The following is a 27,015-nucleotide window of genomic DNA, read 5'->3' as shown; positions in this document are numbered from 1 at the left end:
TAAAGGCATAGACACTAGTACATTCATAGATGCTTGACCAAGTTTCAAAGATTACACCATTATAATTTTTCAATAATAGAATCACTTTTAGAGCATATAGATTATAACCAATTAGCTTACCTAAATGTCTATGCTCTCCTCAACGCAAGGTGACTGAAATTTCATCATCTCTTGTCTATGTAATAATCACAAAATAAAAAACAGCCACACATTGTATTATTCCCAGAAGCCTTCATTTGTTAGATTATTCCCATGTTCACATTCATGTGCAATTTCCAGGGGGTTGTCTACTTTTTTGTTTGCATAGTTTATAGCTGATTCTTTGTCTTCAATTTATTTTCACATACTGTTCTCATGGGACTCATGTGTTTCTTCAGAAATATCTTTTAAATTAAAGCAAATACCAAGATTGTGTACCCTTGGTAGTTCACAGGATTGGAGTTAGAATTTCACTTTTTTGTCATGTCTTTGTTTCAGTTCCCACCCCATTTCTGTTGTTGTCAAGGATGTTAAAAGCTTCTTTGTCTTTCTTACCCAATTTCCTATGGAAAATTAAATGTTCATTGCTCATTTTTTTCTGTAGGCAATTTCCCAGATTACCAAAGAGCTGCTTAAGCCAACCAACAAATGCTTATACAACAAAAGGTAAACATAGATATGACTGATACTCATTGGCTTAGTGAGTGGTTTTGATACATTATTAATTCTAAAATAGGTCTCAAATATCATAATACCTGTCTAGGATTAAAAGGATGACTTCCTCTTCTTCATGTGTCATCTCTCCTCCTGAAGGAACAGGGGGCTGCTGGGAGTAGACCATGGTATGGTATAAAGCAACAACGAAAATGGGTATGGGGTGATGTCAGGTGGAGAAATCAAAATCAAAACCCAATTGAAATATCAACGAGTAGATCCAAAGAAACTATTCAGAGGGCAGAATGGGAGGTGAGTGACAACAGAAAAGGTCTTGAATTCAGGCAAGACTGGTCATTTGAACTCAATGCACCACTAAGTGTGAAACTGCCTGGAAATGAAAGGAAAGGAAAGCATTCTGGGAGAGTTGCCTGAACTAGTCAAACAGAGCTGTGGGCTCACTTTGCCCTGTGCTGAACCAGGGAAAAGCAGAAGAGGTCAAAGCTCCAAACAAGGGAGGCCCTGGTTTAATCTAATTTAGCTATTTATGAATGATGGTTTTGCTAAATATATTTGAATCTGTGGGAATGTCCTCAAAGTGGCTTTTAATATTTTCCAGAAATGTGTGTAGACAGAGCACTGTACTAGTAATAAAGAGACAGGTTCCAGAACTGCCTTTACTCCTAATTTAGGGCTTATGATGAAAATTAAAAATTCACTTCAGGGCCAGCATTGTGGCATAGCAAGTAAAGCCGGTGCCTTCAATGCATGCATCACATATGGGCACAGATTTGAGTCCTAGTGTAGGGGTCAGACAGGTTGATAGGCAGTCAGGTTGGTCCAGTGGAACAGGAGGAAAAGAAGAGTCCCCCTAACAGGATGCAAAATGCTTGCTACCCTCAAAAGTTAACTGTAGTGAGATTAAGGTGCCAAATCCCAATGCATGTTTCTTCCCAAAAGTTTCCTTCAGTAAGACAAAGGTGCCCATCCCACCCTTCTGAGTGTTTAGCTTTAACACAGGAATAGAAAGAAGTTACCTATCCTACCCTCATTTGCTTTATCCTGGGCAAGCCAGACAGGGAAAATAAGATTACAGATCAGATCTTTTGATGGGTTTTGTCCCCACCTTGTAACTGAATGTCAATCTGATTGTCAAGAAAATTTTTTTTCCTCCAAAATCGTGTTTAAAAACCCCACTGCCACCAGCCCCTTCAGGTTTCACCTCTCTTGGAGTCCCCTCCTGACAGACTTAAAGGTCTTGGACTTAAATAAATCATTATTTTCTCTTTGCCTTTTCTGCTTGGAAATTATTCTTCCATGTGAGACAAAGAACCAAGGTAATCTTTTCCATGCCGCCTTTTCACTGGTAACACCAGCTGCTCCACTTCTGATCCAGCTCCCTGCTAGTGCACCTGGGAAAGCAGTGGAAGATGGTCCAATTGCTTGGGCCCCCTGAACCCACATGGGCGACCCAGAAGTTCCTAACTCCTGCCTTGGGCCTGGTCCAGCCCTGGTCTTTGCAACCATTCTGGTAGTGAACCAGCAGATGGAAGATTCTCTCTGTCTCTTCTCCTTCAGTAACTCTTTCAAATAAACAAATAAATTTTTAAAAAATGGCAACAAATAAAAAGACACATAATGAAAGCTATGTAAGAGGAATGGCACTAAGTAATGTGGTGGATGCTAAGGTGATTAAGATAAAATCACTCTCTTCTAATAGCTCAGAAACCAAGTCAGGGAAAAGTTTTATACCAAAACTGATAATCAAGCATGGTGTGATAAGAACTATAGTAGTGTGAGGTACCAGCTAAGTGACCTTAGTGTGGGCAGCTAAGTTGGTCAGGGTCAGAATGAGGAAAGGGGAAATCTGTCTAAGAATGTGCAAAATGCTTGCTTCCCCAAAAACTACCTTTAGCAAGATGGAAATGCCTAATCCTACTACATGCTTCTCCCCAAAAGCTGCTTTTAGCAAAACAAAAGTGCCAATCCCACTTCTTCTGAGTTTCCAGTTTTATCATGAGAGTAGAGAGGAAGTAGTGATTCCACCTGTAAGAAAAAAGGGGTGGAACAGAGGAGACAGGGTATGAACTCACAGCCAGATCAAATTTATTCAGAGAAAATAAACTCACAGAGGTTGACCAACTGCCAGCGTGCACACAGACTGAACACAAGGCAGAGGGCCCAGACCCCAGGGGCTGGGCTTTTTTATTAGTTGGGCTAGGGGTAGGGGTGGGGGACACTAGGCTGAGGTGAATTCTCCATACAGGTTTTTCAAGTTTGACTGGCTTCCAAACCTGGGGAAGAATGCAGGGGCTGTGGTGAGGAACAACAGGGTGTAAGACTGAACTGATCCCTTGAAAAAAGGCAGGGGTAGCAAGAATGCAAAGTGGCTGAGGCTATGTCCTTGTTCTCTCACCACCCTTTGGAGTTCTCGGTTTACCACAAAAACAGAAATAAGTCAAGGATCCTTCCCTTCTGATGTTCGCCTTATTGTGAGCAGACTACACAGGACAGACAAGATTACAAATCTGGCCTTTTGATGGGTTTTGTTCCTGCCCTCTAAGTGATTGTTAGCTGCTGTTCTTTTTTTTTATTCCCAAAAAGTATGTTTAAAAGACTCCACTTCAACCAGTTTTGGGGGTCATCCTCTCTTAGAGCCCCATCTTGGCTGCTGGAGTAGGAGGTTTCAGACTTAAATAGATCCTACTGTAAGACCCCTTAAGCAGGCGTCCCACAAATTGACCGGACCCCAGAAACACGACCTCCACTTCAACAACCGCTGTAATAACAAGAGGAAGTTTATTTCATTTGCAAATGGGCTGTCTCAATAGCACCCTCTAGTGTAGTGCAGAGAGAGCAGCCTCGAACATCAGTTTTCCAGGGTATTTAAAGCTTTAAACCACAACATTAGCATATTTAGTCGTGTTACAATTTCATTGGATATGTTAATGGTTACTGGGTAAGGGGCTAAGGAAGGGGGCAGTTCGGGCAGTTTCCCAAGCAAGCAGGGCGGGGGCGTGCAGTAAATACCCTGCATACTTTTGCTGTCTGCCGGGACCTACAGATAAGGGGCGGTTGGGGTGCTTCCCATGCCTTTATCTGGCGCCTTATCTCGAACTGCAGCTGCCTGCCCTCGACTCATAGTTTCGGCCCAATTTCCAGGAACTGTTTTACTAGAGTTCCCTAGATCCTAGTTTTTTAGCAGGTAAATTTTCAGAAGTCCTTCATTCCCCCCTTTTTGTTTTTGGCCAATTTTAATCTTAAAATTTTAGGGATCCCCCTTAACCCCTGTCTCTGTTATATCCTCTGTTGAAGGTCTGAAACAAAGGAAGGGAGCGGGGTGTTTGAGATGCAGATGCATATAGTTGTCTTCTCTTTAGGCCTGTCACACACACATAAGCTCATGACTGACTTCCTACCTAACATTTCCCCTCAAGAGGAATACCCAAAATTTTTGGGATTATGGATGGAGTTCTGTCTTCTGTAACTTCTTCAAAGCTGGCATGTGGGCGTCGAGGGAGATTTGGGTATTTCCCCTTGCTATCTGTCTTATGGTATGTGACAGTAGCCTTAGAAAGGCTGTGCTGCTCGGTCCAGGGGGCTGCTCAGGTCGTCCAGTGGGATGGGCTGGAAGCCTTATCTGACGACAATTTGGAGTTTAACAGCTCTTAGTCTGCTAGAGACAAAACGAACAAGGGCATTAAAAACACACAGTCTGAAGAGAAGCAGCAAGATCACAGAAGTTATTGGGCCAAGGAGAGGAAATAGCCAAGATTTCCATGACCAGATGTTAGGCCAGAAATCCCAGCCCTGCTTGGCCTGGTCCTGGAGCTGTTTGGAATTGTCCAGGAAAAGTACAAATTTGGGTTTGTACCTGTCCAGTCTGATTGACTCAGAGACAACATTTTTCCTGGAGCATGGCACAGATACCCCCTGGAGCAGTAGTTAGTATGTTTAACACTTTTTCTTATAACCTTTTGTGACTTTCACACACCCTCTTCAACTTACTTTAAACATTTCACCATTTCCATTCCAGTCTAGAGTAAACTAGCCATCAGGATAAAGTCATTCTTACAAACCATGTCCTTTCCTTTTTTTTTTTAAACCCTTCTTACCAACAACACTCTTTCCTTCTAAGCCTTTCTTACCAAGCACACATTTCTGTACTTGATGTTTTCCATAGAGCCTGGTTGGCCCTTCTTACCTTACCAGAAGACTAAGGTCTCCATGCAGAGTGAAGATGCCTTAAAAATCCCTTGTGTGATCTAGAGCTCTGGTTAAGGCAATCAGTTCTGCTAGCTGAGCAAAAGTTCCTGGGGGCAGAGCACGTTCCAATAACGTGCCATGCTGTAACTGTTGCATACCCTGAGAAGCAGGTCCTGTCTGACAAAGCTGCTTCCATCTATGAACCAAACTTTATTTGCATTAGTCAGGGGGCTGTCTTTTAGGTCCCTTCTGTTGGCACAGATCAAGTCTATAGCCTCAGTACAGGAGTGGAGGGGACCACTTTCCCCTGGAACTGGCATGAATTTGCTGCATGGCCCATATCCTCTCTGGGGCTGGCTTTTTCTCCCCAGGGGAGAGAATAAGGGTTAAATATTTAACACTTTAATGGACTACCAATGCTTTGTTTTCCTCCAGATACCTAGTAGCTAGTTTTGCTAGGAAGTTAAGACTCTAGACTAGAGTCTCAGACTGGGAAAGGAGACAGACTACAAATTATTTACATTTAATCATCTACATTATGGATTATTGTGCACCCCCCTCAAGAGATAGTCCCTTTAAGTCCTCAGTGAGGACCTGTCCGAATAGGTGCAGGACTGAGTTAGCTGTTACCGAAAGTCCTGTTTTTAGGAACTGGCAGGGAGGACTTTCTCTAAGCTTAATACTATTGGATAGATGTTTAAGGCCTGGCTGGGTGCATGAGGCCCAGACCTATACAGGGGTGATGCGAATTTCCTTTAAGGGAGGCACCCTGTTGACTTGCATTACCTGGCTGGACTAGGAGGAGAGCTTTAATAGGAGGCTGGTACAAATAGGCAACTTGCGTTTCACTGACCCTAGGCCATCCCCTCAATAGCAGTGGCTGGAGCTAGAATCTAGGCAGAGGCTGGGCAGAGCTAAAGGCTTTTTAGCTCGGGGCCACAAGGTCTGCGGTTCTGAACCAGGAGTCCTTCGACACCCAGGGCAGTTCCGTGTCCAGTGGCTGTGTTCTTGGCAGAGCTGACAGAAGACAGTTTCTGTCTCAACAGCTGCTTGCCCAATGCCCTGGCTCCTTATATCAGCAACAGGTGCTGTTTGGGGTGCACTGGCCTTGCTGGGTCTCCTTGACGGCAGATCACCGTGCAGAAAGCCATAGATTAGCCTGTTGCCTATTCTTATATCGCTCCTGCTGCTAGCTTGCTCCTCGTTCTCCTGGTCTCTAATGAAATAGACCAAGGAGGCAGCCTCTATGTCAGTCAAGGGGGTGCTCAACCCAACCCTGATTTTTTTAATATTAGGGTGAGCTAAAAAACTATGGTCATGGGCAAATTCTGACACTTAGTATTTTCCTGCGAGTTAAGACCGTGCCCATGAGGAGAACTATGACCTTTTAGGTAAGATCAACTGTGGTGACCTGCTTGCATACTTTAAGGTCATCAGTACAACTTTTTATTCATCCCTCAATTTGGTCTAAAAGGGGAGTCCTGCCCATTTACCGCATACATCAAAAAATCGATCTAGCTGTCACATTATTTCATAGTTTAACCTCTTATTTTGGCTATGCTGTTTGGTCCTCCATACTGTGGCCAGGCATTATTACAGAAAAGGTCAACCATTCCTTACATAAGGTCAGGGGATCAAACCGTACATCACAGTGGAGAGTCCTGCAGAACTGTAGTAACTTCCCTTCTGGAAGAGAAAAGAGGAGAAGTGAGGCAGCTGAGTCGGGTCTCCAGACTGACTTCCTGGGCTTCCGGGCTTTCACCGTGTAGCCTGTGGACACTAGAGTTTTCTTGGACTCCTGGAATCTGGTTCTCTAGCACCTGCCGCATAACCATCTCCCATCGTCTCCAAGTCTCTTTTGGAACACTCTCTCCCTTTTGGCTAGACCTCCCATTTGATCCACATTTAAACTAGTAATACATTTGAACTAGTAATGCCTGGTTGTTCAGCATTAGCTGGACGGAGACTTCATCAGTCCCTCTTTAAAGGATCTGGCTTCTGAGCCAGAGACTGGAGCAGCTAGAAAGAAACACATTTATAGCTGAAGTTTAGCATCATTTCACATTTTGGCACCACTTTTAATCTAAACAGCCGATTGGTTATTATCTCTGCAAGATGAGAGATATCTCTTTTGACATGTCCAGGGGCCCTCTGGGGATGTCAAAAGTCCGGATAATTTAGAACTCTGATTTTCAGAAAGTCTGTTAAAGGTGCCAAGAGAACTTAAGAGTACCTGGTCAAAATAAAATTCCTTAACATCCTGAAATGATAGCCATTCATTAGTCAGGGTGATTTTTACACTTTTAAACCAGATCTGATCATGATGCTTAACAATACTTTTCATTAATCTGAACTTAACAGAGACAGTAGAGTACACAATAGATTACTTTGGCAGAACATGAATTCTATGTTTCTTGTTTGTCGAATAAACCAGAAATAAAACCTTAAACATAAGGGTTCACATAATTTAGAACTATTTAACAGAGTCAAAAAGAGCTTACAGGACCTAACTCTAGAAATGGCAGAGCAACCGATTAAGCAGACACTGTTAAAATAGACATTACAGTTTTTGCAAAAACAGATTCCAAGATTTACGACTTAGACCATTTCCCAATATTTACTAACATTAGTGCACAATTTTTTTTTAAAAAACCTCATTGTTGTAACAGAAGATTAGACTTTAACTTTAGGTAAATGTAATTTTGGCATTAGCACTCAAAGAAAACTCCGTAAACAATTTTAAAGTTGTAAACCTTTTAAAATTTTTCATGACTTGCTCACACCTTCTGAAATTTTACACCTGTAGTTACTTTTACATAGTCTTGAATTGTTATGTATAGACAATCTATGAGAATACATGTTAACAAACTTAAACAGTCTCTCTTATCGAATTTAAGATGTGAAAAGTACAATACATTTTTTCCACATTTTGCTTAGCATTGATGCCTAGATGGCTTAAGACACTGAGTTATTAATGAATACCACACCATTATCTGAATTAAAAGTCAAAATTACATTTCCATGCTTTTAAGTAACATAAGAATAACTCCTCCTGGACAGCAAACATGGACACAACTTTTGAAAAGATCTTCATCGTTAAGAGAAACATGTTTAAAGCATATCAAAGACATGTAAAACCGAGCAAGTGAGCTACCAAGCAAACCAAAGGGCTTTGGCATTAACTTGATTCTCTGAACCAATGTTAACAACATAAAGGCTTGTATACACAGAATTTACTCTTATTTTCATAAGACCACTCTAGCTGGAAAGCAAAAACATGAATACAGCATAGGTCTGACACCATTTACAACACTTTAATACATTTTACATAATTTGAATTGACTCAAGCAGCTGTTACTTTAACAAATTTTAGAGTCTCATCCTTTGAGAGTTCCAGGGATCCGACTGGAAGCCCAAAGTTGGAAGACTCGGTTTAGAATTTAAGCTGTCAGAGTCAAGCGGTTTAGCCAACAATTAGTACACTTCTGATCAGTTGGGTAATCACTCAAACACTGAAAACAGATAAACAACATAAACAACTTTGCGTTGCAGTTTTCCCAATCAAGACTCATAATGGCAATAGAAAAACGTGAAACCTTCAAGGCACTTATCTCATCAGATAAGTCAGGGACAGCAGCACAGAAAAGAACTAGACATCAGCATATGAACCATTGCTTAGGCTTCCATTAACTGCAAAGAGAAAAACCCATCAGGTTGGAAAGGGTTAATGGCTTAAGGCTCTGGCTCCCTTAGGTAAGGCCGGCAGTAGTATTGAATTGGAAATTCCTCCAGGAGAGGAAAAAAAGCAGCCCTGGGGGGGGCGCTTTCCATAGGGATATCTGGCTATGCCTGCCTGGGTGCAGCAGGCCACGTGGACTGGAATAGAATGCAGAGAAAGGCTGTGGTCCCCCATTTACAGGGAAAACTGTGCACACCGGGGCCTGGCAGGACTGGCCGTGGGGTTGGGTAGGTGCGCCATTTCACCAAGAGTGCTGGGAACCTCCTATAATTTAGCCAAAGCCAGATCAATTAGGACTACTGCAAACAGTCAATTAAAACAGATAGTTAACTTGAGCTCCTTTCCAGATTCAGTCCTCAGACAATCAAAGCCTAGCAACAGTAATAGCTCACAAAAACTTTAAGATGTACCAAAGCTACCAAAAGCCTTCCTAATCGCCCTCCCGTTCCTTACAATCCCTCTGGAGTTTCGGCCGTAGCTAAGCCGTGGCCGGGGGGACTCCGCGTTCTCGGAGAGCTGTGGGGTGCCGGACACTCAACGGTCACTTCCACAGATCCGGTCCCGCTTGAGGGAAGGAATACTGACCTCCGATGTCTTCTCAAAGTTGCAGGGTTCTTGTCTTCGCGCAAGAAAGAATTCAGGCGTGAGACAGAGAGCAGCGGGAGGCAAAACAGCAAGGTTTATTAGGAAGGGACATCTGTAAGGATGGATGGGCACCTCTCCAGACAGAGCCTGAGAGACTCGGGGGAGGAGGAAGGAGGGAGGCTCGAGCGGAGAGGCCACACCCGACCAGGCCAGGCGGGCGGCCCAGCAAAGACGCAGAGAGCTGAGTGCGCAGTCCAGCCAAGGCTCAAAGTTAGTCCCTGTCCCATGTTAATGGCAAAAGGCAAGTAAACCGTAACACAGAACACAATCACAAGATAAACAGAGACACTGCGCGCGACAACAGAACAGAACAAAACTGAAACAAAAACTTCAGATGGGGTCGGCCGCTCTATCAGCCTTTCCCAGACGAAACAAAACTGAAACAAAACTTCAGATGGGGTCGGCCGCTCTATCAGCCTTTCCCAGACGAAACAAAACTGCAGATGGGGTCGGCCGCTCTATCAGCCTTTCCCAGACGAAACAAAACTGAAACAAGACTTCAGATGGGGTCGGCCGCTCTATCAGCCTTTCCCAGACGAAACAAAACTGCAGATGGGGTCGGCCGCTCTATCAGCCTTTCCCAGACGAAACAAAACTGAAACAAGACTTCAGATGGGGTCGGCCGCTCTATCAGCCTTTCCCAGACGAAACAAAACTGAAACAAGACTTCAGATGGGGTCGGCCGCTCTATCAGCCTTTCCCAGACGAAACAAAACTGAAACAAGACTTCAGATGGGGTCGGCCGCTCTATCAGCCTTTCCCAGACGAAACAAAACTGCAGATGGGGTCGGCCGCTCTATCAGCCTTTCCCAGACGAAACAAAACTGAAACAAGACTTCAGATGGGGTCGGCCGCTCTATCAGCCTTTCCCGGGGGAGGAGGGAGACAAAGTCCTTCCCTTCCCCCCAATACACCGTTGGGGGCGTCCCCCCACGGCTGAAGCCAGGGGTCCGGACACGTCTGTCCTGCCTACTACCAGCTTCCCACTCTTTCGGCGCTCTATCGCCCGGACGCTCTATCGCCCGTACAGACAAACAATAAAACACACAAAAATACACGGAACAGAAAAGACTTACCTCCGGTTGGGAGATGGAGGGTGGATCTGGGGTTCCAAATCCCGGACGAGCCCCCAAGAAATGTAAGACCCCTTAAGCAGGCGTCCCACAAATTGACCGGACCCCAGAAACACGACCTCCACTTCAACAACCGCTGTAATAACAAGAGGAAGTTTATTTCATTTGCAAATGGGCTGTCTCAATAGCACCCTCTAGTGTAGTGCAGAGAGAGCAGCCTCGAACATCAGTTTTCCAGGGTATTTAAAGCTTTAAACCACAACATTAGCATATTTAGTCGTGTTACAATTTCATTGGATATGTTAATGGTTACTGGGTAAGGGGCTAAGGAAGGGGGCAGTTCGGGCAGTTTCCCAAGCAAGCAGGGCGGGGGCGTGCAGTAAATACCCTGCATACTTTTGCTGTCTGCCGGGACCTACAGATAAGGGGCGGTTGGGTGCTTCCCATGCCTTTATCTGGCGCCTTATCTCGAACTGCAGCTGCCTGCCCTCGACTCATAGTTTCGGCCCAATTTCCAGGAACTGTTTTACTAGAGTTCCCTAGATCCTAGTTTTTTAGCAGGTAAATTTTCAGAAGTCCTTCACTACTTCACTCACTGCTTTGTCTGTGTGGAAATTCTTTCATGTGAGACAAAGAACCAAGGCCACCTCTCTTCCCTGCCATTTTACTGTAGTAGTATGAAGCATAGAGAAAGTACTGGGGAAAAAATAAGTAAATTCAGATGGAAAATATCTGATATCTTTAAAACTTTCAGCTGGAAGAAGAATTTGAGCCGAATTTTGAAAATTGGAAGGTATTTTGCTGGATAGATATAAGAAGAAGTTGGATAGGAGACAAGGAAAACTACCCAAATCAGGGTACTAGTCAAGTGTTCAGTGAGGCCTGATTTCTGGTTTGGATTTTGAGGCAAATGTGGGCAGAAGAGTGACGTGACAGTAAATTGGAGGGGAGTAGATTGTTGAATGCTGTGAATTTCCAGCTGAGAAAGATGTTATAGTTTGTAATCCGTATGAAGCCACTGACAAGGTTTGAATATAGCCGATATGGAAAAAATCTGTGAATGTAGTTGAAGGTGACAGCCTATAGTCATCTAGGCACATTGCATCTGAACAGAGCAGTTGCAATGGGCTTAGACAGGAAGGACAGGTAAGTGTAACTCTATAGAAGATAGATCAATTGTATTGGACATAAAATAATCAGGGGACAGAAATGGAATTTTTGGAAATCTTATTAGGATCTATGGACTTTAAACTATTTATGGAAGTTTGATTCTATCATGTTTCTCAAGAATCAAGTAGAATAGAAGAGAATACTCACATATGAGTCTGTGAAATTCTGTTACTCAGTTTCTGTGCATAACTTTTTGATGGAAGTTTTCTGTGAAATGCAAAAAAAAAAATATACAAACTTCTGTGCTAAATGAAAATTTTAGGCTCCATGATCATCAAATATGTTTCAAAACAAATATTCTAAACATACTTTTAATTTTCATCTTATGTAAGAAGTGTTTAAAAGTTTGTTTCTGGGGCTGGCACTGTGGCGCAGCAGGTTAACACCGTGGTCTGGGGTGCTGGAATCCCATATGGGTGCCGGTTCAAGTCCCGGCTGCCCCTCTTCTGATCCAGCTCTCTGCTATGGCTTGGGAGAGCAGTGGAGGATGGCCCAAGTCCTTGGGCCCCTGTGCCCATGTGGGAGACCTGGAAGAAGCTCCTGACTCCTGGCCTCGGATCAGAGCAGCTCCAGCCCTTGCGGCCACTTGGGGAGTGAACCAGAGGATGGAAGACCTCTCTCTCACTCTCTCTGCCTCTCCTCTCTCTAACTCTGACTTTCAAATAAATAAATAAATATTTTTTTAAAAAAATTTGTTTCCAAGGTGTCCCAGAGGCCATTTGGCAACCTGAAATCATTTAATAGCACCTGGAATTTCATGGTTATCTTATTTGATCTGCTACTGCAGCAATCAAAATTGTAACACTGAATAAGCAGAGGTTATAAGAAATTATGAGAGTAGGAAATACTAGGTTCATCCTTGATTCTAACAATATTTTTTCCACTGGAAAAAATACCATCATCAAAATCAGCAAACATGTATTGAGCAGCTGCTACTCTGCCTGCAGCTGCTACTCTGCATGCAGCAACAAAAAGAATAGAAAGATTCTAAGCACCTTAGGTTTTTTTGGAGCAATTTGCATAACGGTGCAAGTAGACATTGATTTAAACTTCCTACATAGGGGCCAGCGCTGTGGCTTACAAGTTCAAACCTCTGCCTACAGCACCAGCATCCTATATAGGTGAGGATTAGTGTCCTGGCTGCTCCTCTTCCAATCCAGCTCTCTGCTTATGGCCAGGTAAAGCAGTGGAAGATGGCCCAAGTGCTTGGGCCCTTGCACCCACATGGGAGACCCCGAAGAACCTCCTAGCTCCTGGCTTCAGATCAGCCCAGCTCCAGCCATTGTGGCCATTTGGGGCGTGAACCAGTGGATGGTTCTCTTTGTCCTTCTCTTTGTCTTTCCCTCTCTCTGTCTGTAACTCTACCTCTCAAATAAATAAATAAAATCTTTTAAAAAAATAACAAACTTCCTAAATCATTTTAAAAGATTGTGGTCCCTCACACCACTAATATTTGCCCACCAACCTCCATTTTTTGGATTTGATGTATAACTTTACCTCTTTGGTGATTTTTATCATTTATAATTGTAATTTTTATTTTAAAAAATACGAATAAATTAAATATTCAAAAAATACTATTATTCCTATATTGATTCAGTTATTGCTGAGTCTTTAGGTTTAACACAAACTCCTTTGAGATCTAGAAACAGAATACAATGGAGAGTGAAGGCCACTACAAATCAACTAATATCACACATCAAGAGCTGATCCTGTTTATTGGTTTTGTAGGAGAAAGGATTGTCTATACTGTTTTAATATGACAAGGTTCACAAATGTCTTAGGTCATTATTTTAATCAATTCAGGCTTCCACAACAGAGCACCACAGTATAGTTGACTTATAAACAATAGAAATTTGTGTCTCACAGTTATGGAGACTGGAAGTGTGAGATCAGAGTGCCAGCATCTTTGGGTTCTGGTAAGGGGCTTCTTCTGGGTTGCAAATTTGTTGACTTCTCACTGTAGCCTCATATAATAAAAAGGAAGCAAGAATGCTCTGAAGTGCTTTTTATAAGACCTCTCATCAGATTCATAAGCATTCATGTCATTAATGACTTCCCAAAGGCCCCAACTCCTAGTGCCATTGCATTGAAGGTAAGGATTTCACCTTTATAATTGGTGGGGGGTGGGGTTGGGGCACAATAGTCCCACTCATGTTAGTTATCAGCCTCTAAATAATACCTTGAGAAAATATCTTATTGCAGAGAGTTTAATTGGGATGTGACTGCGGGTGATGTAAGGAAATGAGGAAGGGAAGAAGCTAATCCAGTGTGTTGAGAAGGTAACCAGTATAGGCAATGAGAGCTCACTCCTCCTAAGGATATTCAGGAGAATATAGAGAAAATACCTCAGAGATATCCTACCCAAGGGGCAAGTATGTAAGAGTATTAACCTCTGCTTGTCCAGAACTGATCCTTTGCTGACCAAGGACTTCAGCAAGGGCATAAACTTCCTGACACTCCTTGGCCAACTCTGCCCTTTTGGTTCAAGTACATTTCTATGGCCAGAGATAGCACAGAGGCAGACAATCATGGGTACTTGCAACAAAATGCCTTTGCTCTACTGAAAACAGTGACCTCCATGGGAGAAATGTGCAGAGCAGCTCCTTGACTCCTCCTTATGATTCTAAAATGTATTTGAGCAGAGTTCGTTTTCTCATGGGTCTTAGAATTGCATTCACTATTGACATTTGAAATTAAATAAACCTCTTCCTAAGAATGCAACACCTAGGATAAAATGTGAAACACAACTCAGCATCCCAATTTTAAGTATGTTTGGAATGTTCACAACATGAAATAGTTAATAGCTTACCTCCCATGATCTCAGCCTCACTTCCTTCTCTGACTGACAAAAGTCAAATCTAAATGCACTCCATTCTGGGCATTTTAATTTAAATTATTGGAACATATCAGATAGGAGAGTAATCATGATTTTCAGAAGACTCAATATGAAAGGTTTAAGACTATTTAAATATCATGAATTACTATAAACATGAAAACATAACACAATTAAATTTCTAAGTTACATTCATGGCAAAGGTGATTTTAATTTCTTTAGGTATTTGAAAGGTTTTTGAAGGCTTTGTGAGGAATATTCTTCCACTGATGACACCCTCCCACACACACACACAGTACAGCAATAGAAAGAAGAGACAAATGATCTGACATTACACCTAAAGAAATATCTTTAGGAAGTCAGAGAAAGAAAAGGATTTTCAAAGAATCACAGCAGTTTAGCTCTTTTTGTATTAATGGATGGCAAGTCTGAGGCACATGGATCACTACTCCACTACACCTCAATTGCAGCAGGCATTACAAATTGATACCATAAATGAGTCTCCAGAATTCTACTTAACACTGTGTGTGAGCAAATTCAAATCAATCCATTCATAGTGGTTCCTGAAGGCCATTACTGGTCCTTTTGAGGGACTGTCAAATGTTTTCTCTAAAGAAACAAAGAGTAAATATGTTATGCTTTGCAACTATACAAGGAAACTTCCAAAGGTCCCTGGAAAATGCATATTAAGAAGAAATACATATGGATTTTAAGATTTTTTTCAGCAAAATTAATTTATCTTTTAATTCCAATTTTCCATGAACTTTTTTTTTATTTTAGTTTTTTGACAGAATGGACAGTGAGAGAAAGAAACAGAGAGAAAGGTCTTCCTTTTCCGTTGGTTCACCCCCCAATGGCCGCTGCGGCTGGTGCGCTGCAGCTGGCACACCGCGCTGATCCGAAGCCAGGAGCCAGGTGCTTCTCCTGGTCTCCCATGCAGGTGCAGGGCCCAAGGACCTGGGCCATCCTCCACTGCCTTCCCGGGCCACAGCAGAGAGCTGGCCTGGAAGAGGAGCAACCAGGACAGAATCCGGCGCACCGACCAGGACCAGAACCCCATGTGCTGGCGCAGCAGGTGGAAGATTAGCCTATGAACTTTAAAAAAAAAAAAAGATTTATTTATTCATTTGAAAGACAGTTACAGAGAGAAAGAGAGAGAGAGAGAGAGATCTTTCATCCATTGTTTTACTCCCTAAATGGTCCCGACAGCCAGAACTGGAACAATCTGAAGTCAGGAGCCAGGAGCTTCTTACAGGACTCGCACATGGGTTCAGTGGGCCAAGGACTTGGGCCATTCTGCACTGCTTTCCCAGGCACATTAGCAGGGAGCTGGATTGGAAGTAGAGCAGCTGAGACTCTAACTGGCGCCCATATTATGGGATGCTGGTGTCACAGGCAGCGGCTTAACCTGCTGTGCCACAATGCCGACTCCATCCATGAACTTTTTGAACTGTATGTTTTCTTCAAAAGTAGATATAATTTTTTCATTCCAGCCAGCGATAAATGAATGCCCCTATTGATCCACAATCATCACAAGCATTTGATGTTGTCAGTGTTTTAATTTTTGTCATTCTAATATGTGTATAGCTGTATCTCTTTTTGATTTGCAATTCTCTAATGACATATGATGTTGAGTGCCTTTTCATGTTTATCTGTAATTTAATATGTTCAGCAATCAGGTGTCTTCAGATATTTTTATTTTTTTCTTCTTAAATTTATATTTATATATTTCATTTATTTGAAAGGCAGAAAGACAGAGAGAGATCTCCCAAAGGCTGTGCCAGGCCAAGGCAAGGATCCAGGAACTCAGCCTTGGTCTCTCTTGTGGGTGGCAGGGACATGGCTACTAGTATCTCCCGGGGTCCACATTAGAAGGAAGCTGGAATCAGGAGGGGAGCCAGGACTCAAATCCAGGCACTCTGTATGAAATATGGTCCCAAACAACATCTTAACCTCTAGGCCTTAACCAGGTCTTCTGATTTTTTAAGCAGGTTGTTTGTATTCTTATTGTTGAATTTTAAGTTGTGTGTGTATTTTTGATAAGAAAACTTCATCATATATATTCTCTGCACATATTTTCTCCGAGTCTGTGGCTTGTCTTGCAGTTCTTTTAGTAGTGTCTCTTGTGCAGCAAGAGTTTTTAATGTAATAGAATCTAACTTACCAATTTTTAAAGTAATCTATTGTGCCTTTGGTGTTGTACCTAAAAAGTCATCATCAGATCCAAGCTCCTTCTAGATTTTCTCCTATATTATCCTATAGGTGTTTTACATTTTACATTTCAGTCTGTGATACATTTTAAGTTACTTTTTATGATGGGCATAAGCTCCAATTTTAAATTAATTTTTTACAGGTGGATGTCCAGTTGATTTGACTTTTACATTATTCGCTTCCATGATAAACTGAGGTAATCTGTTGACATATAACCATACATATTTACTGTCAGAAACAAAGGTAGGAGAAATTGCTCATGAAATATTCAGGAAATGAGATAATATTGGGGAAAATGTGTCTTAACTAGCATTTTTCTTTTCCATGTTGGGTACAGAAAAGGTTCAAAACTGCCCTTGCAATGAAAAAAAATTAATGTGGATAAGAAATTATTGAAAGTATTTAGTTTTATGATTTTAAGAATCATTCACTAAAAAGAATCTCTCAGAAATCTGTCCTAAAGATGAACAAAGAATATGTCTTAGAAGGGAAATAAGTGGTTTTATATGCATAAAACTACTAACCATTTTAAGTAATAACTATTGGAAATAATAGCTTGCTAGATAAATTTATACGTAAGAATTTAAGTGTGGCCATAGAACCTACATGCACCATATGTTGAGTTCCTGCTTTTTAGATTAAGAATAGCTGCAATTAGTGCAACTATTCAAATATACTAAGAGTGATATAAACTTATTAGTGACATGCACAATCCTTATCTAATTCAGTGTAATTGGTACAGTAATTTATTTTTAAATCCTTCAATTTTTCTGCATATATACATAGGAAACCAATATTGAATTAAGCAGTCTGGCTGCGTGTTTATGTTCATAATTAAGGTCCATAAATCTTATAGAATTTCGCAAAACAACCCATGTTTATCTTGGCCTTCTTCATCATACTAATATTTATACTCATACAGGAAAGTCCAGGCCAGGACTTTCTAGTGCAGTGCACTAGAGTTTAAATTGAATGTGGATAAATGCAGTAATTTGTTTCACATCTGGTCATTCTGCACTGTTTGTAATAACTCTGAATACAAAACAGCAGTGATAAAAGAGTAAATAATTTGTGAAGGACTGAATCACATAGGTTGCTTTTTTTTTCCTGAACTTACATCTTTTTTTTTTATTATAAACACTTTTATTTAGTAAATATAATTTTCCAAAGCACAGTTTATGGATTACAATGGCTTTCCCCCCCCCCATAACTTCCCTCCCACACTCACCCCTCCCATCTCCCACTCCCTCTCCCATTCCATTCACATCAAGATTCATTTTCAATTCTCTTTATATACAGAAGATCAATTTAGTATATATTAAGTAAAGATTTCATCAGTTTGCACCACACAGAACACAAAGTGTAAAGTACTATTTGAGTACTAGTTATAGCATTAATTCACATTGGACAACACATTAAGGATAGAGATCCCACATGAGGAGTAAGTATAGTAAGTACACAGTGACTCCTGTTGTTGACTTAACAATTTGACACTCTTGTTTATGGCATCAGAAATCTCCCTAGGCTCTAGTCATGAGTTTCCAAGGCTATGGAATCCTCTTGAGTTCACTGACTTCAATCTTATTTAGACAAGGTCATAGTCAAAGTAGAAGTTCTCTGTATCTCCTCCTTTGATGGCCCGTTCTTTCTACTGGGATCTCACTCACAGAGATCTTTCATTTAGGTCTTTTTTTTTCCAGAGTGTCTTGGCTTTCCATGCCAAAAATACTCTCATGGGCTCTTCAGCCAGATCCTAATGCCTTAAGGGCTGATTCTGAGGCCAGAGTGCTGTTTAGGACATCTGCCATTCTATGAGTCTGCTGTGTATCCCACTTCCCATGTTGGATCCTTCTCTCCCTTTTTGATTCTATCAGTTAGTATTAGCAGACACTTGTCTTGTTTACATGATCCCTTTTACTCTTAGACCTATCAGTGTGATCAATTGTGAACTAAATTGATCACTTGGACTAGTGAGATGGCATTGGTACATGCAATCTTAAAGGGATTGTATTGGAATCCCCTAGCACATTTCTAACTCCACCATTTGAGGCAAGTCCGATTGAGCATGTCCCAAATTGTACATCTCCCTCTCTTATTCCCACTCTTATATTTAACAGGGATCACTTTTCAGTTAAATTTCAACACTTAAGAATAAATGTGTGTTAATTACAGAGTTAAACCAACAGTATTATGTAGAACAAAAAAATACTAAAAGGGATAAAATATTAACTTGTACATCAACAGTCAGGACAAGGGCTGATCAAGTCACTGTTTCTCATAGTGTCCCTTTCACTTCAACAGGTTTCCTTTTTTATGGTTGGTTAGTTGTCACTGATCAGGGAGAATATATGATATTTGTCCCTTTGGGACTAGCTTAATTCACTCAGCATGATGTTTTCCAGATTCCTCCATCTTGTTGCAAATGACCGAGTTTCATTGTTTTTGACTGCTGTATAGTATTCTATAGAGTACATGTCCCATAATTTCTTTATCCAGTCTACTGTTGATGGGCATTAGGGTTGATTTCAGGTCTTAGCTATTGTGAATTGAGCTGCAATAAACATTAAGCTGCATACAGGTTTTTTGTTTGCCAATTTATGTCTTTTGATGGCTGTTTTGAGTTGAGAAATCAGCCAGAACTAAATGATAACTTACCTAGTGTCCATTCCTAAAAAATTGTTGAGATTTAACTGATACTATTTTTATGAGTATTTGTGTATGTGTATAATAATGTGTACATTATTATGTAATAATATTTATAATAATTTGTATAATATATGCACATAGGTATCAGTTTGCCTGGAAAAATTGTAGGAATTAACTACCATTATGATACATAAATTATCAAGAATAACATGTTTGTTTTTAGTTTTCTGGAATTCTGATAACAAAGCTAAGAATTCATACATGATTTTCTAAAGATTAGAACTACAGTTAATTGAAAATGTTTTCAATATTGGTCACAGTCTCAAAAAGTCAGGCTGTTGAAATTAAATGCTTATAGGATACAAATATTTTACTTATAACTCCATACAACAAATGAAATCTTACACACAGCTTTGTACCTATTTAATGTTTGTCTGTAGAATATCATTTCTTCTTTCTTCAGTACAACCCACAATTTTTGTTTGGAGAGTTACCTTTCTACAGTTCTTATTTTAATTTTTTGAATTGAGCTTGACCTTTCTATCAAGAACCAAATAAGTGTTTTGCATTCCCTTGAACAAAGTTTTTGTTTAAGTGATAGACATGTGATGAAAGAAAAAACAAATTGGGTAAATCAGGATTTTGGAAGTAATATTAGAAAGAAATAAACTCTTTAGGTATTGATCGCATTTTTTTCTGTACTTTGTGATGTTTTGAGGTCTTAAAAGCTTTCTGGGAGGGAGCGGCAAGATGGCGGAATAGGAAGGGAGCACACTGATAGTCCGGGAAGAGACAGTTTAATAAAAGTGGGGATACTGCAGGTTCAAGGAAGAGTAGGGGAAGAAACAGCAAAGGAAACTCTTCCGTAACTAGTGATTCACAGTGGACCTGCGTGGAGAGAGTGGGAGCCCAAGTTCGGGAAACCAGCAGCAGATTCAACACACCAGCACTGGAACATGAGGTGAGCCGAACCTCAATAGCCCGAGACACCAGTGGGAAAGTGGAAAGAGGAGACTAGAGGGAATGAGGCTTGAAACTCCGTGGGGAAAAGTTCACCAGGCTAATTAGAAAAGAGAGAGAGAAAAAAAAAGTGACCGATACGGACACAAGTTTCTCTCCACTCACCTCTCAAAGGCAAGCAAGACAAAGAGCAGGCGCCATTTTGGACATACGTCATAAACAGGGCGACCTCAGGTCTGCACCGGCCCTGAGCCTAGCAGAAAAACCTGACTCGAGGGGGTGGGGGTGAAATAACAGGAGATTGGGATCTAACTTGGCAATCCAGTGGGAGACTGCAGGAGAATTGAAGCCCACACTGAGGGCAGCAGAGATTCCCTGTGTGGTCCTTGGGAAAGAGCTTCTGATCTCTGGCTCCTGTGGGTATATCATTCCCCTGCTAACTACCTCCAGTTCCGCTCAGCTGTGTGGAATTACTTCCCTTAGAAAGAAAGAAAGAAAGAAAGAAAGAAAGAAAGAAAGAAAGAAAGAAAGAAAGAGAGAGAGAGATTTACCACGCCTAACCTGGGAGTGTCACCTTTGGCACACCCTCAACCCTGAGGAACCAAACAGAGTTCTCAGGCCACACTCATCTCAAGCCTCTAAGGCTCCATCGAAAGCAGACAGTCCACTTAACCTAGAGCCATAGTATAACAAGAAAAAACAGCACAGTGAAGAAACCAAATATCTCCAACATGCAAAATAACAAACGCAAAAACCGAGGTAACAAGAACAAGGAAGACACTATGACGCCCCCAGATGAAAAAGACACCCCAATTCAAGATTATGAACATGATGAGATGGAAGAAATGCAAGAAGCAGATCTCAAAAAATTGATAAGAACATTAAGAAGTTCTCAAAAACAAATTCTTGAACTACAGAAATCCTTAATGGACAAGATAGAAAATCTCTCTCGTGAAAATGAAATATTTAGGAGGAATCAAAATGAAATGAAACAACTAGTAGAACAAGAAACTGTGATAGTGACGAGAAATCATAATGAAATGAAGAAGTCAATAGATCAAATGACAAACACATTAGAGAGCCTTAAAAACAGAATGGGCGAAGCAGAAGAGAGAATATCAGACTTAGAGGACAGAGAACAGGAAAGGAAACAGGCAAACCAAAGAAAAGAAGAGGAAATTAGAAATCTAAAAAATATTATCGGGAATCTACAGGATACTTTTAAAAAACCTAACATTCGGGTTCTAGGAGTTCCTGAAGGCATGGAGAGGGAGAAAGAATTAGAAGGCCTTCTTAGTGAGATTCTAGCAGAAAATTTCCCAGGTTTGGAGAAGGACAGAGACATCTTAGTACAGGAAGCTTATAGAAACCCTAATAAACATGACCAAAAGAGATCCTCACCGCGACATGTTGTAATCAAACTCACCACAGTGAAACATAAAGAAAAGATTCTAAAAGGTGCAAGAGAGAAACGTCAGATTACTCTCAGAGGATCCCTAATTATACTCACAGCAGACTTCTCATCAGAAACCCTACAAGCTAGAAGGGAATGGCGAGACATAGCCCAGGTACTAAGAGAGAAAAACTGCCAGCCCAGAATATTATATTCTGCAAAGCTCTAATTTGTGAATGAAGGTGAAATAAAGACTTTTCATAGCAAACAGAAATTCAAAGAATTTGTTGCCACTCACCCTGCCCTGCAAAAGATGCTTAAAGATGTGTTAACACACAGAGGCCAGCGCCGTGGCTTAACAGGCTAATCCTCCGCATTGCGGCACCGGCACACCAGGTTCTAGTCCCAGTTGGGGCGCCGGATTCTATCCCAGTTGCCCCTCTTCCAGGCCAGCTCTCTGCTATGGCCCGGGAAGGCAGTGGAGGATGGCCCAAGTGCTTGGGCCCTGCACCCACAAGGGAGATCAGGAGAAGCACCTGGCTCCTGGCTTTGGATCAGCGCGATGAGCCGGCCGCAGCGGCCATTGGAGGGTAAACCAATGGCAAAAAGGAAGACCTTTCTCTCTGTCTCTGTCTCTCTCTCTCACTATCCACTCTGTCAAAAAAAAAAAGATGTGTTACACACAGAAACATAGTCATCAATATGAAAGAAGGTAAAGGAAGGAAACCTCACAGCGAAAGATCATAGGAAGCTCAATTTCTCTTTGACATAGAATTAAAATCTGATGCTCTGTTAAAGCAATGTGTTAAAGTAATCTATTATGTTCTCTTGATGTCTGTTAAATTCTAATTGTTCAAAAACAGCTGAATTTTTATTAAGAACTATGGGTTACTTAAATATGTGCTTATTTTCAAAGATTTGAATAATCACCTTGTAACAATGATCAAATTTGGTCTATGTTATGTCATGATTTTAAGGAATCTTATTTCAACCAGATATTTTGGATTTTGAGCCTTCTTGGCATTCTTGACAGGCACTCAGAAAATCAAAGTTTCAAGCAATCTGGACTCTAAAATTTCCAGCAAATCCTGGACTTTGGTTTTTCCAGTTTGGGCCCAACTGAAAAAATCGAAGGACCTATGTCTCTCATCTTATAGAGACACCAACTAATCAGGCTATTTGGATTATATTAGAAGTGCTGTCAAGATGTGACGTGGTACCAAATTTTAAGTTTCTATAATGGAAAATACTATTAATACAAATGTTTGAGAATTAAAAAGTCTAATGACCTTGTGTTACTAGACATTATAATTATCTTAATGAGAAAGCCCCAGAGGCCTAAAGGGTTAAATACTTGTAAAATCCTACAGGTGCTTTCAAAAATACTGTGACGTAAGCAAGTGCCTCTTGTTGGTTGATGAGTTTATAATTTTAAACATGGCAACTTAAAGTCTTTTGTCATCCACAGTTATATGATTTGCTGCTCATAAAACTAAAGTGTTGTTGGTTCTGTGTTTAGCTGTCCTCCCATAGGTTCCTATGGACTTTTTCCAGCCACTTCTATTGTATTCAGTACTTTGGGATGGCTCTGTAAACAGATGAAGCCAATAATGTATTAACAGTACCAACTGAGAGAAAGTATGGTTAACTGAGGTTACTAAAAACAAAAAGCAATTCAAATCAATTGGCAATCTACAAAAAGAGTTAAAGATTTTAAGCTATCATTAAAATTGCTATATTGGTCTATTATGTTATATTATATGTGTGTACATATTGTATGTCCACATGGGGAAATTTTATTAAGAATTTTATTTTAATTGGCTTATAGATAAGATTGTCCATAAATTTAAGCTGCTAAAATTAATCAAAGATACATTTTAATTCTAGTGACCTGAATCTCTGTATCATATGTTTTATACTTGTTGGTAGAAAGAAACTAAAAACATTTTATATGGTTGTGCTTAAGTTTACTGGTTAAACAAACTACACCATGTTAGATATTTAACAGGTGTTTCCAAATACATGATTGTTAAAATTTATAGAAGGCATTGGACCTTCTGGTAAATGTTTTCTTAAGTTGTTATCTAGTTGTTGAAACTGTTTGCTAAGTATTCATGTAATATTGCTATTGTCAGCAAGCAATCTAGGACTTGCTCCCTCATTTCTCTATTCTAAGCCCAACTTGTTCTTTCATTTCTCTATTCTCTTCAAGTTAGGAAACTAATTCTATTATGAAGGAATCTGTAGGACGCACAATTTAATCTTTAGACCTTATAAAAGAGATGGCTAACATCTTTCTGTAATAGCATAGCCAAAATAAGAACTTAAATAATAATCTCATAGCTAGATTTACTTCACCATCAGCAGAAAAAACCTCCCTTTCAGATCAAAGGAAAAGAAAGTTTTTAAGTGAGAATATAATTTTCCTCATGGGCATTGTCTACCTTAGAAAAACTACTACAGAACATGCCTGTGACTATAGACTTGTAGTTCAGGCCACCAAAGATTAGAGATGGGACTTGGGCACTCCCTTGACTTGCATCCTCTGGTCTTCATTAACAAAAACCAGGAGGAAAAGCAAGCTAGGCATCAGAAGCAATGCGTGGCAGGCCTATTAATGGCTGATCTGTACAGTGATCTGCCCTCAAGGAGACCCAACAGGCCAGTCCACTGCAGTGGCTTGCAATGTGGTAAGCCTGGGCTTCAGCAGAAGTCAACTTGTGAAGAGCCCTGGCAGCTCTGCCAAGAGTTGGATCACTGGAAATGGACCTGCCCTGGAGTCGAAGGATGCCCAGGTCAGAGCCACAGATCTTATTGGCTCTAAGCTGAAAAGCCCTTCACTCAGCCCAACTTCCAAAGTGACCACTGCAGCTGAGGGGATGGTCAAGTAGGGTCAGCAACATTGCAGGCAGAACTGTAAATTTCTTGTTAGAGATGCCACCTGCCTTTACCTGGCCAGCTCTCCTCCCAGGCCAGCTAAGTAATGAAAGACTACAGAGTGCCTTCCCCTAGGAGGTTCACACCTCCCTTAGGATGTACCCCATGTGAAGAGGTAGATAGGTCTGGGCCTCTTAACTTACAAGGCCTAAAGCCCACCAGATTATTATCAAGCCCCTTCTGTCAGGTTCTATTTGCCTGTAAATCAGAAAACTTAATTGTAGCTTAGACAGCACCTTTCTTAGCTCCTCTAATAATGACTCTGTCCTTTGTTCTAGACCCTGTCCAGGACACTTGGGCCTCATTCCTTTGTAATCATAACCTCTACCTCCAATGGCTCTACTCCAAACCTGTGTGTACTGATGGTCCTCTTCCCCACTTAATGCTGTATAATTGTTCAGACCTGGTAAATGCCACTCTTAGGATCATTGGTTACTATCCTCACCCTGTGCTTTATGACTCTGTCTAAATATGATCAGAGTCGGCGAACTTGGAAGGCTTTCATAGCCTTGGCAACTCATGACGACAGCCTAGGATGGTTACTGGTGCCATAAACTAGAGTGTCAATTTGTTGGGTCAACAACAGGAGCCACTGTGCACTTGCTCCTCATGTGGGATCTCTGTCCTTAATGTGCTGTACATTTTGATTTAATGCTATAACTAGTACTCAAACAGTATGTTTCACTTTGTGTTTCTATGTGGGTGCAAACTGTTGAAATCTTTACTTAATATATACTAAATTGATCTTCTGTATATAAAGAGAATTTAAAATGAATCTTGATGTGAATGGAAGGGAAGAGGGAGTGGGAGAGGGGAGGGTTGTGGGTGGGAGGGAAGTTATGGGAGGGGGAAGCCATTGTAATCCATAGCTGTGCATTGGATATTTATATTCATTAAATAAAAGTTAAAAAATTTTTAAAAAAGCTTTCTGTATAACTTGTGTTGTGGTAGTAAAACAGAATATCACAGGGTAAATTATAAATAATAGTTTATTTGCCTCTTGGTTCTGGAGACTTGGAAGTCCAAAAGAAAGGCGAGTGAGAGTCTTTGTTTTGCTTTGTAACATGGTGGAAGAGCAAATGAGAACATATGAGACAGAAAGGAAATTAGACCAAAATCAAGCTTGTTGTCAGGCACATACTTCCACAATAGCTAAACTACTGCCACTGTAACAGCATTAATCCACACATGAGGACAGAACCCTCATAACATAATCACCTTTTGAAGAACCCACCTCTTAATACTAGTATATGGCAATTAAATTTCAACATAAGCTCTGAGGGAATCTTATTCTGATATGGTATTGATATAATGAAATTCCTGAGGCTCATAGTTCTCAAATGCAGGATGTAGGGGCCTCATCTGGTCATGGTCTTCTTGCTAACGGAATTCCAAAGTGACACAAAGCATCATGTGGCAAGAGATAGGGGACTCAGGTGTCTGTCAATATGTGACTCTTCCAATCCCTCTCTGTGTTATGTAGCCACAAGGATTCAACCTTGGGCCTCCACTATAATGACCTTAACTAATTCTAATCAATTTCCAAAGACTCCACCTGTAAATACCACAGTTGGATTAATTTTCCCCCCTCCTAACACCTCACAAATCAGATCAAATTTCAATAGATGAAGCCTTGGAGAATACTTGAACCATATCCAAACCACAGTAGGAGGGGACATTAAAACCATAGCACTGACCAGGAAGACACAAACTGGTTAGACTTTCTAAGTTATAATAAAGGGTTTGTGACTAGAGCACATTTTTCATACACAAATAAAGAATCCCAGTCTTTAGTCCAAACCCTCTTTATCTAACTCTCACACACCAAGCCAATATTTCCTCTGCTTTAAATCACCTTAGGATCAGATATAAGACAATTAAAGGCTATCCCTATAACCAAATCCAACCAGAATTATTCATAGTAGCCAGTTCTAACCTAGTTACTTTGTCTTGATTTGCTTTTCCCATGGAAACCCAAATAAAGGCTTGGATTTCAACTTTCCCTCCTGTCTTTTGTCACCTGACTGAAATCTGATGCTTTCCCTGTGGCCCTGAGTGGCATGTGATGACTCCTTCTCTGTGACCTGTGAGTATACTAAACTTATTTCCAAGTCTTGTTCTCATTTCTTGTTGTGACAACATTGACTTTAATATATCATACCCAACATTTAAATTCTTTGAACACTTTACTCATCTACTTGAATCCAAGAGGATGACACTTGCGTAGTTAGACATCCCATGAAGGAAGATGTTAAGGCTATGGGGCAACAACATGTAATCTTGAAATGGAGCCAACACATAGCAAGGAATGGAAAGAAATTCAGTCCCAATGACTTTTGAATTCTGAATCCAACCAGGGCAGAAGCTGCTTCAGAAGTACAGAATAATGTGAACTAAATATCCATTTTGTGGCTTAATTCAATCTGATTTGAGTCTGTTAACAATTGCCAAGGAAACAATCCTGATTCCAAACTTAACACAAGAATATAAAGTGCTGAATGTGACCAGTTCTAAATTGTGCATACTAAGGTTTAATCATGATTTGCCTCCCAAATGCATGCAGGACTCT

At 40.8% G+C, this 27,015-nt stretch overlaps 1 pseudogene; it reads left to right on the top strand.

Moving 5' to 3' along the window:
• Positions 1-938: 938 nt before the first annotated feature.
• Positions 939-27,015, top strand: part of LOC133752839 (DNA replication licensing factor MCM4-like) — a 31,830-nt pseudogene continuing 5,753 nt past the window's right edge.

Source organism: Lepus europaeus, chromosome X (assembly GCF_033115175.1).
Source record: "Lepus europaeus isolate LE1 chromosome X, mLepTim1.pri, whole genome shotgun sequence".
In the NCBI taxonomy this organism is placed as follows: Eukaryota; Metazoa; Chordata; class Mammalia; order Lagomorpha; family Leporidae; genus Lepus; species Lepus europaeus.
Note: the sequence above shows the minus strand (reverse complement) of the source record. Positions and strands in the feature narration are given on the sequence as shown.